The following is a 15086-nucleotide window of genomic DNA, read 5'->3' as shown; positions in this document are numbered from 1 at the left end:
TTTCCACAAGAAAAGGTAAAAGTAGGGATGAAATGCGCCAAAAAACGAAAAATAGGGACATTTTTCACAAAAATCATGAAAGATAGGGACGTTTTGTGCTAATTACCCATAAAAAAATTTTGAAAAAAATAAAAATTTAAGACCTTAATTAAATAAATAATAATCAAAATTATACATATATGTGATTCTATGTTATTAGTATAGTATACTTTAAAAAAAATAAAAATAAATATATTTAAATTTAATTATATATTTTTAAAAAAATCAATGAGAAAAGAAAAAAAAAGTTACACCAATTTAATTTTTTCATAAAAAATAAAGATAAGTAATAAGAGACAGAAAGAAAGATAAATGGAATATAATCAATAAAAATAAATAAATTGTAATCATACACGCTCATAGAAGGTTAAAAGAAAGAAATATTGAAAAAAAAAACATTTTTTGTATAAATCTCCCAAAATCTCGTGATTAATGAGATACAAATTTTAAAATTTTGTATGAGTACTTTCTACTTAAAAATTAGTACTTCAGAGACTTTTTGAAGTCATTAAAATTTGAATACCCTAAGATTTAAAGAGACTTCTAAAAAGTTTTAATTGAATACACCGTAACTTTTTAGAAACTTTTTAAAAGTTTATAAAAGTCTCAATTGAATACACCGTAACTTTTAGAGAGTCTAAAAATGTCTCAATTAAATACCCCTAAACTTTTTAAATCCCAAAATTCATTAAAAGTTTCAATTGAATACACCCTCCCTAAATTTTCATCGATAATTAAATTTAATAATTTTTTATATATTTAATATGTATAACTAAAATTCGTTCTTAATCTTACTTTATTTTTTACTGTTATTTAATTACTGACAAATTGTTCTTGGAGTAATATTTATTTTTATTATATTCTATTACTTTATTTTCTATTTAAGATAACTTTTAAAAGTTATCATCGACAAAAAACTTCACTACTATTTTTTATTGTTAGTTTGTTACCTATGAACTTTTTAGTTAGTAAAATTTAAATTTTAAGAGATTTTCATTAATTATAGATGAATATTTTGTCGGTAAAATTATTTGAAATTAAAATTTTTAAAATTTGGTAAAAGAAAAAGAGGGCCAACCTCAATAAATGATTAATTTATAATCACTTTCAATCAAACCTACTTTTTATCCACACATTTTACAGAATTCCAGTGTTATATTCACTTAAACTTTAATTTAACCATCTACCAAAAATGAATAAACCCTCATGTTGAGTCGGCTTTGTAGATTAGTATTTGATTGTAATATGCTCAAATTTCTTCCATTTAAATGAAATAAAATATTATTATGCAAGCCTTGAAATTCTAGAGAACATGGTAATTAATTCAAAGTAGTGGGTATAGTCATCGTAAACCTGCCTTTAACCTTTTTATACGTATAACTGTCCTCACACCGACACAAGGGAGGCAAATCTCAAAACTTTATGCCTATGTTTGAAGCCCATTCTATATCCAATTTTTAGAAAAAATTAGAGACGTGACACAGTGAGTGTGTCAGGGCAAGGCAAAAAACTTTTTGGCTGATTGAAGTATAATTACCAATTTGCCCCTACACATAAATTCATTCTTTTGGAAATAATGGCAATTTGGTAATTTGGTCCCACTGCAATCAATGCTTGTTGCAGAGTTGGGTCCTACTAACAAACACAAGCGGTCATATTTTGTATTAAAATTTGGGCAAAGTGGCTACCGAACATACCTATATTTCAGTAATTAAATTTTTTACACTTGAGATGCACAAACATTTTTATTAAGCCTTATCATATTTGAGTGTAAAATGTCATAGTAGACTCATCTATTCCTCATCCATCTTATTTACTTTGGAAATGGAAAGTAAGATAACTTAACCCCCGTTTGGCCCTAATTAATTTCCATTCCATTATATTTTATTTTTCTCTCTCTTATTTTCAATCACACAATCTTCTATAAAATAATATTACAAGTAAATCAAAAAATTTTCATTCTTTTTTAATCACTCATTTTTCAAAAAAAAAAAAATTAAAAAAAAAAACTATTCTCTACCCATTTTCATTTCTACAAAATGGGGCCAAACGGGGGCTTAATTTACATACTATTAAAAGTTGTTGTGAAAAGAGAGAAAATAGAAGTCAATAAACTTGTATGTGTTTTAATAAGAACTAGAGTCCTATATTTATAGGTAAGAATCACGAATACAATTGTAATAATTTCTAGGACTGTAGGGGTAAAATTGTCATTCACTTGTAAACCTCAATAAACTTAAATTTTACAACACTCCTCCTTAAATAATATATTACAAAATATATGTCTTGTTAAAACCTTATTTGATAAAAATCCAATGGGAAAATAATCAAACAAAAAAAAAGTGTACAGTTATTTTGAAGTATTAAAAATAAATGCTGCCTCATTAAAATCTTGTTAGGAAAACTCGTGAGATAAAACATATGCAAAGGAAAAAGAGTACAACTACTCCTCCGGATGTTCATAACTGAAGATCTTTGAATCAACGCATTCCAATCTCATGAACTAATTTATTGAATGTAGATGTTGACTGTGCTTTTGTAAATAAATCGATCAAATTGTCACTTGAACGAATTTGTTGAAAATTGATGTCGTCATTCTTTTAAAGCTCATGTGTGTATGAAAGAATTTTGGAGAAATATGTTTCGTTTTGTTACCTTTAATATAGTCTCATCCGAGTTGTGAACACAAGCTGCATTGTCTCTATACAAAGTTATTCAACTATCCTTTGTTAGAGTTAACTCGCATGATGCTTGGATATGATAGATCATGTTCTCAACCGTACACATTCTCGGCCCGCTTCATAAATTGCAATAATTTCAAAATGATTTGAAGATGTAGCTTTCAAGGATTGCTTCACAGATCTTCATGATATAACCGTTCCTCCACGTGTAAATACATATCCTGTTTGTGATTTAACTTTATGTGGGTCAGATAGATAACCTGTATCTGCATATCTCACTAAAGCAGATCCCGACTTTTGAGAATAAAATAATCTCAAATCAATAGTATCCTTCAGGTAACGAAAAATATGTTTAACATCGTTCCAATGTCTTTGAATTGGTGTGGAGTTATACCTTGTAAAGAGATTTACAAAAAATGTTATTTTGGGTCAAGTACAATTTGCAATATAAGTTAATGCTTCAATTGCATATGATATAGTACTTCAGGACCAAGAATCTTTTCTCCTTTTCAAGTGGACAAAATAGATCATTTTTCACATCAAGTAATTGAACAACCATAGGTGATGCTAATGGATATGCATTATCTATATAAAAACGTTTTAAAACTTTTTCTATATACGTAAATTGGTGAACAAATAATCTATCTACGAAATGTTCAATCTGCAATCCAAGATAATATTTGATTTGTCCCAAATCTTTCATCTCAAATTCATTTTTCAAATAATCAGCAGTTTTGTTTAGCTCTTCAGGTGTTCAAATTAAATTTAAATCATCAACATAAACTGTACAAATGCAAACCCAATATTTGTTTTCTTTATGAAAACACATGGGCACACATCATCATTTTTATAACTCTTCTTCAACAAATATTCCCTAAAGGGGTTATACAAAATGCATCCAGATTCTTTCAACACATATAATGGTCTTTACAACTTAATTGAGAACATGATTTTCGGGCATGTATCATTTGAGTTATGTTTTAGGGATATTAAATCTTTCAAAGGTGACATTAATAGTCATAACATTAATAGTCATGCCATATGAGTAGACTATCATGTATTTCAAATTTCATGTATCGTCAAGATAACATGATATAGATTCATGATTTCATCCACGACGATCTTTGCTAAATTCACTATATTGAGAGTCGTGCAATACATATTACGACTTCATTTTTATCATTTCCTTTTTGCATAGTATATATCTTTAGATTTTCGGACTATGGGTTAAAAAACTTCATGCTTTTACTAAATTTAATTTGTGATTGCGTCCTTTAATTTGGCCAAACATTACTTCGATCGATATATTTCGACTCATTTATTTCCATTTTTTGCAATTCATATATGATGCAGTACATCATATACAAAATTTTTGTCAGCAATTTTTTCTTTTCTTATTCGATTCTATTTCTTTTCCCGTAATGACATAACTTATTTAGATATCTCAATTTTTAACATATCAAATACCTGAACCTTTTCTGAGGTTTTAATTTGTTATGTCTAAATACTCATCAGAACTATAAGCTATCGATTCGTTTTCCATATTGGAATTCTTAAAAGAAGTCTATGGGATCATATGGGTGCTTGTCCCTATTTTGACTTTTATATTAGGAATGACTCACCCTCCGTGGATGAATTTTAAGGAGGAACCCTTAGGTTTTTGGGGCATTGGATTCTCACCAACGTTTGCGTTACTCAAGCCGAAATTCTTGCTTCCGCTTCGAGAGGTAGTAGTTTACCCTGGGACGGATGTCAGCTATTCGAGTTTGCTTATCTCGAACTCATGAACTTAGCTGATACAAAGCTATATGATAGCACCCAATTTCTCCAATTCGACGATTCGATCTATGATTTATCATTCATGGACATTGATAAAATTCATCCATTTAGCAGCATCTTAGGATAGCATAGCCTTGGAAAGGTGAGGTTCAAACGAGGAAAGGCTTACGGTGGATACCTAGGCACTCAGAGATGAGAAAGGGTGTAGTAATCGAAGAAATGCTTCGGGGAGTTGAGAATAAGCATAGATCAGGAGATTTTCGAATAGGGCAACCTTTTGAACTGCTGCTGAATCTATAGACAGGCAAGAGATAACTTGGCGAACTGAAACATCTTAGTAGCTAAGGAAAAACAAAGCAAAAGCGATTTCCTTAATAGTGGCAAACGAAATGGGAGTAGCTAAACCGTGAACGGGGTTGTGGGAAAGCAATACAAGCATCGTGCTACTAGGCGAAGCAGCACGAATGTTGCATCTTAGATGGCGAAAGTCCAAAGTCGAAAGCATAACTAGCTTACTCTCTGACCCGAGTAGCACGGGACACGTGGAATCCCGTGTGAAGCAGCAAGGATGACCTTGCAAGGCTAAATACTCCTGGGTGACAGATAGCGAAGTAGTACTATGACGGAAGGGTGAAAAGAACTCCCATCGAAGAGTGAAATAGAATATGAAACCATAAGCTCCCAAGCAGTGGGAGGAGCCAAGTCTTTGACCGCGTGCCTATTGAAGAATGAGCCGACGACTCATAGGCAGTGGCTTGCTTAGGGGAATCCATCGAAGCCGTAGCGAAAGTGAGTCTTCATAGGGCAATTGTCACCGTTTATGGACCCAAACCTGGGTGACCTATCAATGACCAGGATGAAGCTTGGGTGAAATTAAGCGGAGGTCCGAACCGACTGGTGTTGAAGAATCAATTGATGAGTGGTTAGAGGTGAAATGCCAGTCGAACCTAGAGTTAGTTGGTTCTCCTCGAAATGCGTTGAGGTGTACTAGTTGACTGGACATCTAGGGGTAAAGCACTGTTTTGTTGCGGGCTGTGAGAGAGGTACCAAATCGTGGCAAACTCTGAATACTAGATATGACCTCAAAATAACAGGGGTCAAGGTCAGCTGGTGAGACGATGGGGGATAAGCTTTATCGTCGAGAGGGAAATAACATATTACCAACTAAGGCTCCTAAATGATCGTTCAGTGATAATGGAGGTATGGGTGCAGAGACAGCCAGGAGGTTTGCCTAGAATTAGCTACCCTTGAAAGAGTGCATAATAGCTCACTGATCGAGTGCTCTTGTGCCAAAGATGATCAGGGCTAAGCGATCTATCGAAACTGTGGGATGTAAAAATACATCGGTAGGGGAGCGTTCTGCTTTAGAATGAAACCCTCGTGCGAGCAATGGTGGAAGAAGTAGAGGCGAAAATGTTTGCTCGAGTAAGATAAACATTGATGAGAATCCAATGCCCCGAAACCTAAGGGTTCTCCCACAAGGTTCATCCACGGAGGGTGAGTCAGGGCTTAAGATCAGATCAAAAGGCTTAGTCAATAGACAACAGGTGAATATTCCTGTACTACCCCTTGGTGGTCCTGAGGGACGGAAGAGGCTAGGTTAGCCGAAAGTTGGTTATCGGTCCGAGAACATAAATTGCCCCTGCTTTGTTAGGGTAAGAAGGGTTAGAGAAAATGCCTCGAGCCAATGTTCAAGCACTAAGCTCTATGACATTATAGTACCCCACGCCATACTCCGAGGAAAAGCTCGAACGACCTTTAAACAAAAGGGTACTTGTACCTGAAATCAACGCAAGTGGGTAGGTAGAGAATACCTAGGGACGCGAGACAACTCTCTCTAAGGAACTCGGCAAAATTGCTCTGTAACTTCGGGAGAAGGGGTATCTCCTCACAAAGGGAGTCACAGTGACCAGGCTCGGATGACTTTTTACCAAAATCATGTCTCCGCAAAGTGAAAGACCATGTATAGAGGTTGACGCCTGCCCAGTACCGAAAGGTCAAGGAAGTTGGTGACTTGATGACAGGGGAGCCGGTGACCGAAGCCTGGTGAACAACGATCGTAACTATAACAGTCCTACGGTAGCGAAATTCCTTATCGGGTAAGTTCTGACCCGCATGAAAGGCATAACGATATGGGCATTGTCTTGGAGAGAGGCTCGATAAAATAGACATGTCTGTGAAGATGTGGACTACTTGCACCTGGACAGAAAAACCCTATAAAGCTTCACTATTCCTTGGGATTGGGTTTGGGCCTTTCTTGTGCAGCTTAGGTGGAAGGCGAAGAAGGCCTCCGTTCGAGGGGCCCGAACCATCATTGAGATACCACTCCAGAAAAGCTAGAATTCTAACCTTGTGTTAGGACCTACGGGCCAAGGGATCGTCTCAGGTAGCAATTTTTATGGGGTGTAGGCCTCTTAAAAGGTAGCTGAGACGTGTAAAGATTTTCTTGGGCCGGACGGAGATCGGCATTCGAGTGCAAAAACAGAAAGGAGCTTGACTGTAAGACCCACTCGTCGAGCAGGGACGAAAGTCGGCCTCAGTGATTTGACGGTGTTGAGTGAAAGGGCCATCGCTTAACGGATGAAAGTTACTCTAGGGATAATAGGTTGATCTTCCCCAAGAGCTCACATTGAAGGGAATGTTTGGCACCTCGACGTCGGCTCTTCGCTACCTGGGGCTGTAGTATGTTCCAAGGGTTGGACTGTTCGCCCATTAAAGTGATACGTGAGCTGGGTTCAAAACGTTATGAGATAGTTCAATCCATATCTGGTATGGGCGTTAGAACATTGAGAGGACATTTCCCTAGTGCGAGAGGATCGAAAAGGAAGTATTTCTGGTATACCAGTTATCGTGCCCACGATAAACACTGGGTAGCCAATTATAGAGTGAATAATTGCTGAAAGCATCTAAGTAGTAAGCTCACCTCAAGATGAGTAAGATATTTTTACATGAATATTTCTAAGTCAAACTCTTGTTTATATATACATCTATTACATTACATATGTATGTAGGGCAATTATGTTTTAAAGTTAAAATATACAATATTGCTACTAACATCACTTGAACATCAACCTAGGTATTTACATATTATATGTCCTATTAAATGAGTCAAAAATTCTTATATTAAATAAAACTTTTGATTTAATAAAATAAACAATAAACACTATTTTGGAGGAGGCAATATGAGACGACACGATCGTACACAAAAAAAAGATTAAAAGGAAATGAAGTAAATTGGTAGAGGAACATAGTATTTTATTCAACAACCAATGGAGAAAAATACAATTTCAACGATACAAAACTTGTGAAAATAGTCTAATATTTATACAGGTGCATGCCAAACCCTAGAATACCATAAAGATGGAAACAAGATAAAAATAATGTGGAATAAAGGAAATAATATTTTCCCAATAAAATCACGTGAAATAAATGAAACAATATTTTTCAATAAATTCCTGTGAAAAGAAGGAAATAATATTTTCCAAAAAATTCAATTTAATTTGGGTCAAAATCTAACAATCTCCACCATGACATAAATTTCGATGCAAAGAACCAATCTCCAAAGGTTTTTCACCTAAAAAAATAAATTTGACTGCAACAAAAGAACTAAACTCTTTGCCATGAACCAAACTTCTCCAACACACGAAAATACTCCTTATCTTTCATCATATCCAACACGGATACACGAATCTAAACATTAGGTTTCCAAAATACAAAAAAAATTCAGAATTTGCCAAACAGGGTCGAAACACACCCTGTAACTCAACACTCAAAACTATCTTAGAAGGCCCCTTACTAATCTTGACACGTTCACAAACTTTAAAAACATACGTAGCTAAATCAGAATCCTCATAGCTAACTCTAATGGGTCTTTCTCTAACAGTTGAATACGATGACACCACAAACGATGGTGGGAAAGTAGAATTACCCACATCTTCAAACTCGACCGTGTAATATTCTTCATCATCGACCCAGAGCCAACTCCCAAAGGTACTTTACCAAATTGGATATCCACCACGGTACTAAACCTCTGCTAATATTTATTCTTTACAGATTTTGCCCAACTTGCAAGATGTATAATTGGGACATCTTTCATGCATCTAGTACAACATGGACACTCTTCCAAACCCTCAAGACTCCACCTCTTCTAGAGTGTACACCCTTTTGAATAAAAAATACTCAGCGAGAGGAGATTCTTTCAAATTTGGAACATGTTGAACCTGTCCAAGTGCTCTAATTATCCTATCCATCAACTTCAGTCAGACTCTGCCAATGCCAGCTAACTGATAAGGTTCGTTGTTTCCCATGACAGTGATACCTTGCGTCACCATTTCATATGTTTCAAACAAATTTCGATTGGGATAGATATGAAATGGACAAGTTGTATTCAAAATCCACTCCTTATCAAGTTTGGATTACACATCGTAAATAGTCAAGACATCTCCGCCACCGAGTAGTCCTCATAATGTTGGTCTCGTCTGAATTGTTTGATTGCTTCCCGTGATTTGCAGTCGAACTACCCTTACTCTACAACTTCTTGCAATTTCTCTTAATATGTCATTTCTTCTTGCAATAAAAACAAACCTAATTGCTAAAACTTGACCTTGACTTATTCCTTCGCCGATCACCATAAACCACAATACCTTCTTCATCTCTGTACTCATGTCTAACCAGATGCTTCATCTTCTTCTTTAATAACGGGGCATCATACACATCATAAATGGTGAATGCCTCATGACTATACAAAATGGTGTCCTTAAATGACGTAAGGGAAGCAAGTAGTGAGCACAACAGAATTAAGATCAAATCTTCTTCATCGTACTTTAGCTCTAAAATTTCCAAATCAGCGACGATCTCCTTGAACACGGTCAAATGATCTTCTAAAGATCCGCCTTTTGCCATGCGACGAGAATACATCCTTTGCTTCAGATAAATATTTGCTCATTGGACTTTCGTTCATGCACAATTGCTCCAGTTTCAACCACAATGGAATTGATATCTCCTCCTTCAAAACGTCCTGAAAAATATTATTACATAGATAACGATGAGTCTTGGAAAGTGCTTTCCAATCCTTCCATTGTTTTTCCTTGTTGTCCAAGTTGCTGGCAGCTTGTTAAATTCCGACAACGCATCATCTAAATTCACCTGTGCCAATATAGTTCTCATCTTCGCTTGCCACAACGAAAATCTTGTATTGTGATCCAAAAATGGAATTTCATAATTCATGGTTGTCATCGATAATAAAAACTTCAAACAAAATCATAATCAATAGCTCTGATACCACTTGTTGGGAACGAAGAGATGATATGACACGATATGAAGTATACGATCGCACACAAAAGCAAGATTAAAAATCAAAGAAGTAAATTGGCAGAGGAACAAAGTATTTTATTCAACATTCAGTGAAGAAAAATACAACTTCAACAATAAAAAAAACTTGTGAAAATATTCTAATATTTATAGGGGTGCATACCAAATCCTAGAGTACCACAAAAATGGAAACAAGATAAAAAAGAATGTGAAATAAAGGAAAAAAATACTTGCATACCAAATCCTAGAGTACCACAAAAATGGAAACAAGATAAAAAAGAATGTGAAATAAAGGAAAAAAATACTTACTCAATAAAATCACATGAAATAAAGAAAATAATATTTTTCAATATAATCACATGAAAAGAAGGAAATAATGTCTTCTAAAAAAATCAACCTAATTTGGGTCAAAAATCCAACACACTATTGATATTAAATAACATTAATCTAAAATATATATGAACGGTGTGATTATATATACATTTGTGTTGGAAAAGTTTCTTATTCAATAGAAACTAGGGACAGAATAGACGTGGAAGTCACCTATCTAAACAGATTTAATAACATTATGATATTTTGTTGGTTAATTGAAAGACTTTTATCCAGGGTTATTTGTGTCATTAGGGTTTTCTTTTTATTCTACTGTATTTAAATTGGAGTTAGAGCTTGAGTTGGTTTTTATTGTTTCCTATTAGAAGTGATAAAGAACATGAGAGTTTTTTCTAGTCTTTTTATTCAATCTTGAATATTTATAGAATCAACGAGCAAACTTAATAGACAAATCTAAGTTTACTGCATCAGTTTTGAAATGAAGGAGTTAGAGAACTGTATGTAATTAGTTAAGTACTTTTGTTGCGTTTGGGTATCGGGTGGGTGGAACGTACTGTTTTAGTTGGAACTATTCATTACAATTCGGATATTTTTGTAAGTGGAATAATTCGGATCCATGTAATTATTATAATAGAACCCGAATCCAAACCTTTGAATTTAGTTCGGGTCGATTCTACTCATAATATATAACAATAAATAAATTATGAGCTGATAATACAAAACATCTTCCCAATATCTAGCAGAATAGAAAAAATAGAATATGTCACAAAATACATAGCCTATGTTTGGCAACCCCTTTTTTTTTTTTACAAAAACTCATTTTTTCAAAGCTCATTTTTAACTATACATTCTTTCATAAAATAATTTTACATATAAATCAAAAACTCTTCCTCCATCTTTAACTACATATTTTCCAAAAAAAAAAATCACTATTTCAAAATACATTATCTTTACCAAAATGGAACTGACACAGGGGCATATTTCAACACTTTCTTAATCCACTTTAAATGTATAATTGAATAGCATCCAATATCTAGCATAATGCCTCCAATTCTGGCTGTTACTATGTTTACGATGCCTCAAGAAGGATTTGTGAGACCGACAATGCGTAAAGTGCAATACGAATGGGTACGTACGAGAATAATATGATTCAATTATTCAAATAAATGAACTTACGCTAGTCAATTTTTTGTTGTGGAATAACATGGTTTGGGGCATATGATAGAATGCTTATCCCTTTTGGATTTCAAGTCCGTACCCTGAGTTATTCATACGAGGAATGGAATGGCAACAGAAGGATGAGTTTACTTTTTATATTGGTTTTTACTTTCTACTTTGTAGTCAGTATTGATTTTTATTTGATATTGTATTGGAGGGAATATCTGTTACGTAGTTTGAGAAGGCTTCAAAGCACTTAAGCTATTTTTGATGTCTATTAAACCATTTTGAAATATTTATGATATAGTTTTCGAAACAAGTTTCAAGATAACATAGGTGATTTGTAGATTCGGCTAGTGTACGATCATCGAAGAAATTTTAAAGTTAGCATGTTATTGACATTCTCGAAATGCTTTTTTGAAAGAAAAATGCCATATTCCATTTTCAAACAACACTTCCGACTTCTCTAGCTAAATGTCCGAATCTTCAATGCAATGGCAGGTTCCACACTCAATCCCAACAATAGAGTTATTTTTTATTTATTTTTTTTACAGAAAAACATTTTAAGTCCTTTAATATTTTTGTGATGTATTATGTGATATTTTGTTTGATACGATCACAGATGAGATGAAAAAGATAAAAAAAAAAGAAAAAGAAAAGAAAGAAAGATTCAAACTACATGCCAAAAAATGAAGCAATCCCATTCCCACTATATACTTGATAACTATCTCATATATGTGCATTACGTGAATAGAAAGTCCAACCCGAAATTATTTTTAATTGATTAAAGACCATGAAATTTTTGTCAACTTTTGAACACAAGGAACGTAAATTGATGATTATGAGAATAAGTAAGATCGATTGTCCTCATAGAAATTGCAATGCTCTGATCTTGAATGAGTGGTGGGAATGTGACAAAATCGCAGTGTCCATTTTTTTTTCTTTTTTTTTTGGTTTTTTTTGCTTTCAATCTAAGGGTTTAGTTGTAAACAAAGTTGGCAATGGAAGGATATACTAGATTGTGCATGTACACATTACCATGGACATTAGCGATCATCCCTTCTTCAAAGTTTTGTACAGATACCGCAAGCATTAGTTTCTTTATTCGCGAAACTTAACTTCTCTTGTCAAATATAGAGAACATTGTCTATATTGTTATCGACTCATGAAAATCATCATTGGTTTTTATTTCACCATGATTTATTTTATTTTATATGCTAGTAGATTCATCTTTGCGCAATAGATATTGCCTTCCTCCGAGGGAATTACAAGAAATATCTCACAAGCAACCCAAACAATTTATAGTATGATCTTCATGCGGACAGAAAGCACTAACTATGTATAAGCAACCTGGAAATACTTTGTCCAAATTATCAAAGCCACATGAAAAGCTGGCTGGGCTTTGGATTGATGGAAATAGTAATATGATACCTCACATGTAAGTAAAATAATTTTTTCTCAATATGTTCTTAATAAATTGGGAATTTGATAACAATGCTTTTGTGTTCCTATTTTTAGGACATATTATACAAATTTAGCGATCAAAATATTTACAAACCCAAATAAAAGTATTTCGAATGAGGTAACCAACCTTCTAAATGGAGCAAAAGTCAGTTTTGTGGAGTGGTAAGACTTAAGTTGTGTGATCTCTATGTATCCTTATTTCATAATTGTTTCATGAGATCAATGCACAGTGCTTCCATTTTCAAACAACACTTTCGCCTTCTCAAAGACCTCCTAAGTCCAAGGGTTTATCGTATAACAGAGAGAGAGAGAGAGAGAGAGAGAGAGAATGAGATTAAAAAGATAAAGAAAAAGTTCAAACTACATGCCAAAAAATAAAGCAATCATATTCCCACTATTTTCTTGATAACTATTTCATAGATGTGCATTACATGAATAGAAAGTCCAACCCAAAAATGTTTTTAACTGATTAAAGACCATGGAATTTTTGTCAACTTTTGAACACAAGAAACTTAAATTTGATTATTATGAGAATAAGTAAGATCTATTGTCCTCATAGGAATTGCAATGCTTTGATCTTGAATGAGTGGTGGAAATGTCTAGTGCCCATTTTTTTGCTTTCAATCTAAGGGTTTAGTTGTGAACAAAGTTGGCAATAGAGGGATAGATCTATCCCTCTACTGTGAATTTGTGTGTATTATTATATCAAAATGGCACCATAGTCAAATAGATTCATGCTTACTTCTCAGATTCTCAATCATATTCAAACTTTTCTTTTGTATTAATATGATCACTCTTTGTATTTAGATGTTTTGTAGTTTTTATGTTTTTGGGAAACATATTAATCTTTCTGCGGTTTAGGAAATGTTTATTATTTGAAGTTTACTTCAAGCCAACACACATCTTTTATAGACTAGATTGCGCACGTACACATTACCATGGAGTGGTAAGATTTAAGTTGTGTTATCTCTATGTATCCTTATTTCATAATTGTTTCATGAGGTCTATGCACGGTGATTTTTTACACAGTTAGAACTAAGTATTTATTGTAACTCAATTTTTTTGTTCCAACTAGTTGCTGTGTCTCAGTCCCAGTGTGGCTGATCATCATCTCGAACCAACTACTGATCATTACCTTGGTAAGCTATTTCATCACCAACTAGCTAATCAGATGCAAGCCCCTCATCCGACGGATTCCTCCTTTTGCTCCTCAGCCTACGAGGTATTAGCAGCTATTTTTTCCTTCCCAAGGGCAGGTTCTTATGCGTTGCTCACATGTCCGCCACCGAAAAAACCACTTCCCGTCCGACTTGCATGTGTTAAACATGCCGCCAGCTTTCATCTTGAGTTAGGATCGAACTTTCCATGAGATTCATAGTTGCATTATTTATAGCTTCCTTGTTCATAGATAAAGCGAATTCGAAATTGTCTTTCACTCCAAGGCATAACTTGTATCCACGTGCTTCATATTCACCCAGAGTTCGCTCCTAGAAATATAGCCATCCCTACCCCCTCATGTCAATCCCACGAGTCTTTATCCATTCTCATTGAATCATAATGGTGGAGCAAATCCAAATACAAGAACTCACATTAGGTTTTGGGATAATCAAGCTCGAATTGATGACTTCCACCACGTCAAGGTGACACTCTGTTGCTGAGATATATCCCTTCCCTGCCCCCATCGAGAAATAAAACTGACTAATCCTAAGTCAAAGGGTCGAGAAACTCAACGCCACTATACTTGAACAACTTGGAGCCCGGCCTTCTTTTCGCATTACGGATATGAAAATAATGGTCAAAATTAGATTAAATTGTCAACTGCTCCTATTGAAAATAGGATTAAGTAGTGATTTCGAAGAAACTGAAGTTACATCTCTTTTCCATTTCCATTCAAGAGTTTTTATGTGTTTCCACACCCTATGTGGTCTTGAAAAATGGACAAAGTAATAATTCTCTTTTTCAATAGGGAGAGATGACTGAGTGGACTAAAGCGTCAGATTGATAATCTGTTGTACGAGTTATTCGTACTGAGGGTTCGAATCCCCCTCTTTCCGATTCCGTTGAGGACTTGATTGATTTATTTATTTTTCAAATATTTGAAATTTTAGTTAAACGTGTGGAATAGATAAAATTCTAAGAAAATTTGAAAATTAACCAAGGGAAACCCTTTGAATTTTATTCTTCATGTCCAGGATTACGTCATGGATAATTAGATAGGAATCCAAAGATGAAGAGAAAAACAAAAAAATCGCTACGGTATAAATGAAGAGTTTCAGAGTAAGCATTAGACAATCTCCAAGATGATTTTTTTAGGGAAAAAAAAAG

At 34.2% G+C, this 15086-nt stretch overlaps 1 pseudogene; it reads right to left on the bottom strand.

The window, feature by feature from the left end:
- Positions 1-5863: 5863 nt before the first annotated feature.
- Positions 5864-9416, bottom strand: LOC111382130 (annotated as a pseudogene).
- Positions 9417-15086: the final 5670 nt, after the last annotated feature.

This window comes from Olea europaea, unplaced genomic scaffold (genome assembly GCF_002742605.1).
Source record: "Olea europaea var. sylvestris unplaced genomic scaffold, O_europaea_v1 scaffold244, whole genome shotgun sequence".
In the NCBI taxonomy this organism is placed as follows: Eukaryota; Viridiplantae; Streptophyta; class Magnoliopsida; order Lamiales; family Oleaceae; genus Olea; species Olea europaea.
Note: the sequence above shows the minus strand (reverse complement) of the source record. Positions and strands in the feature narration are given on the sequence as shown.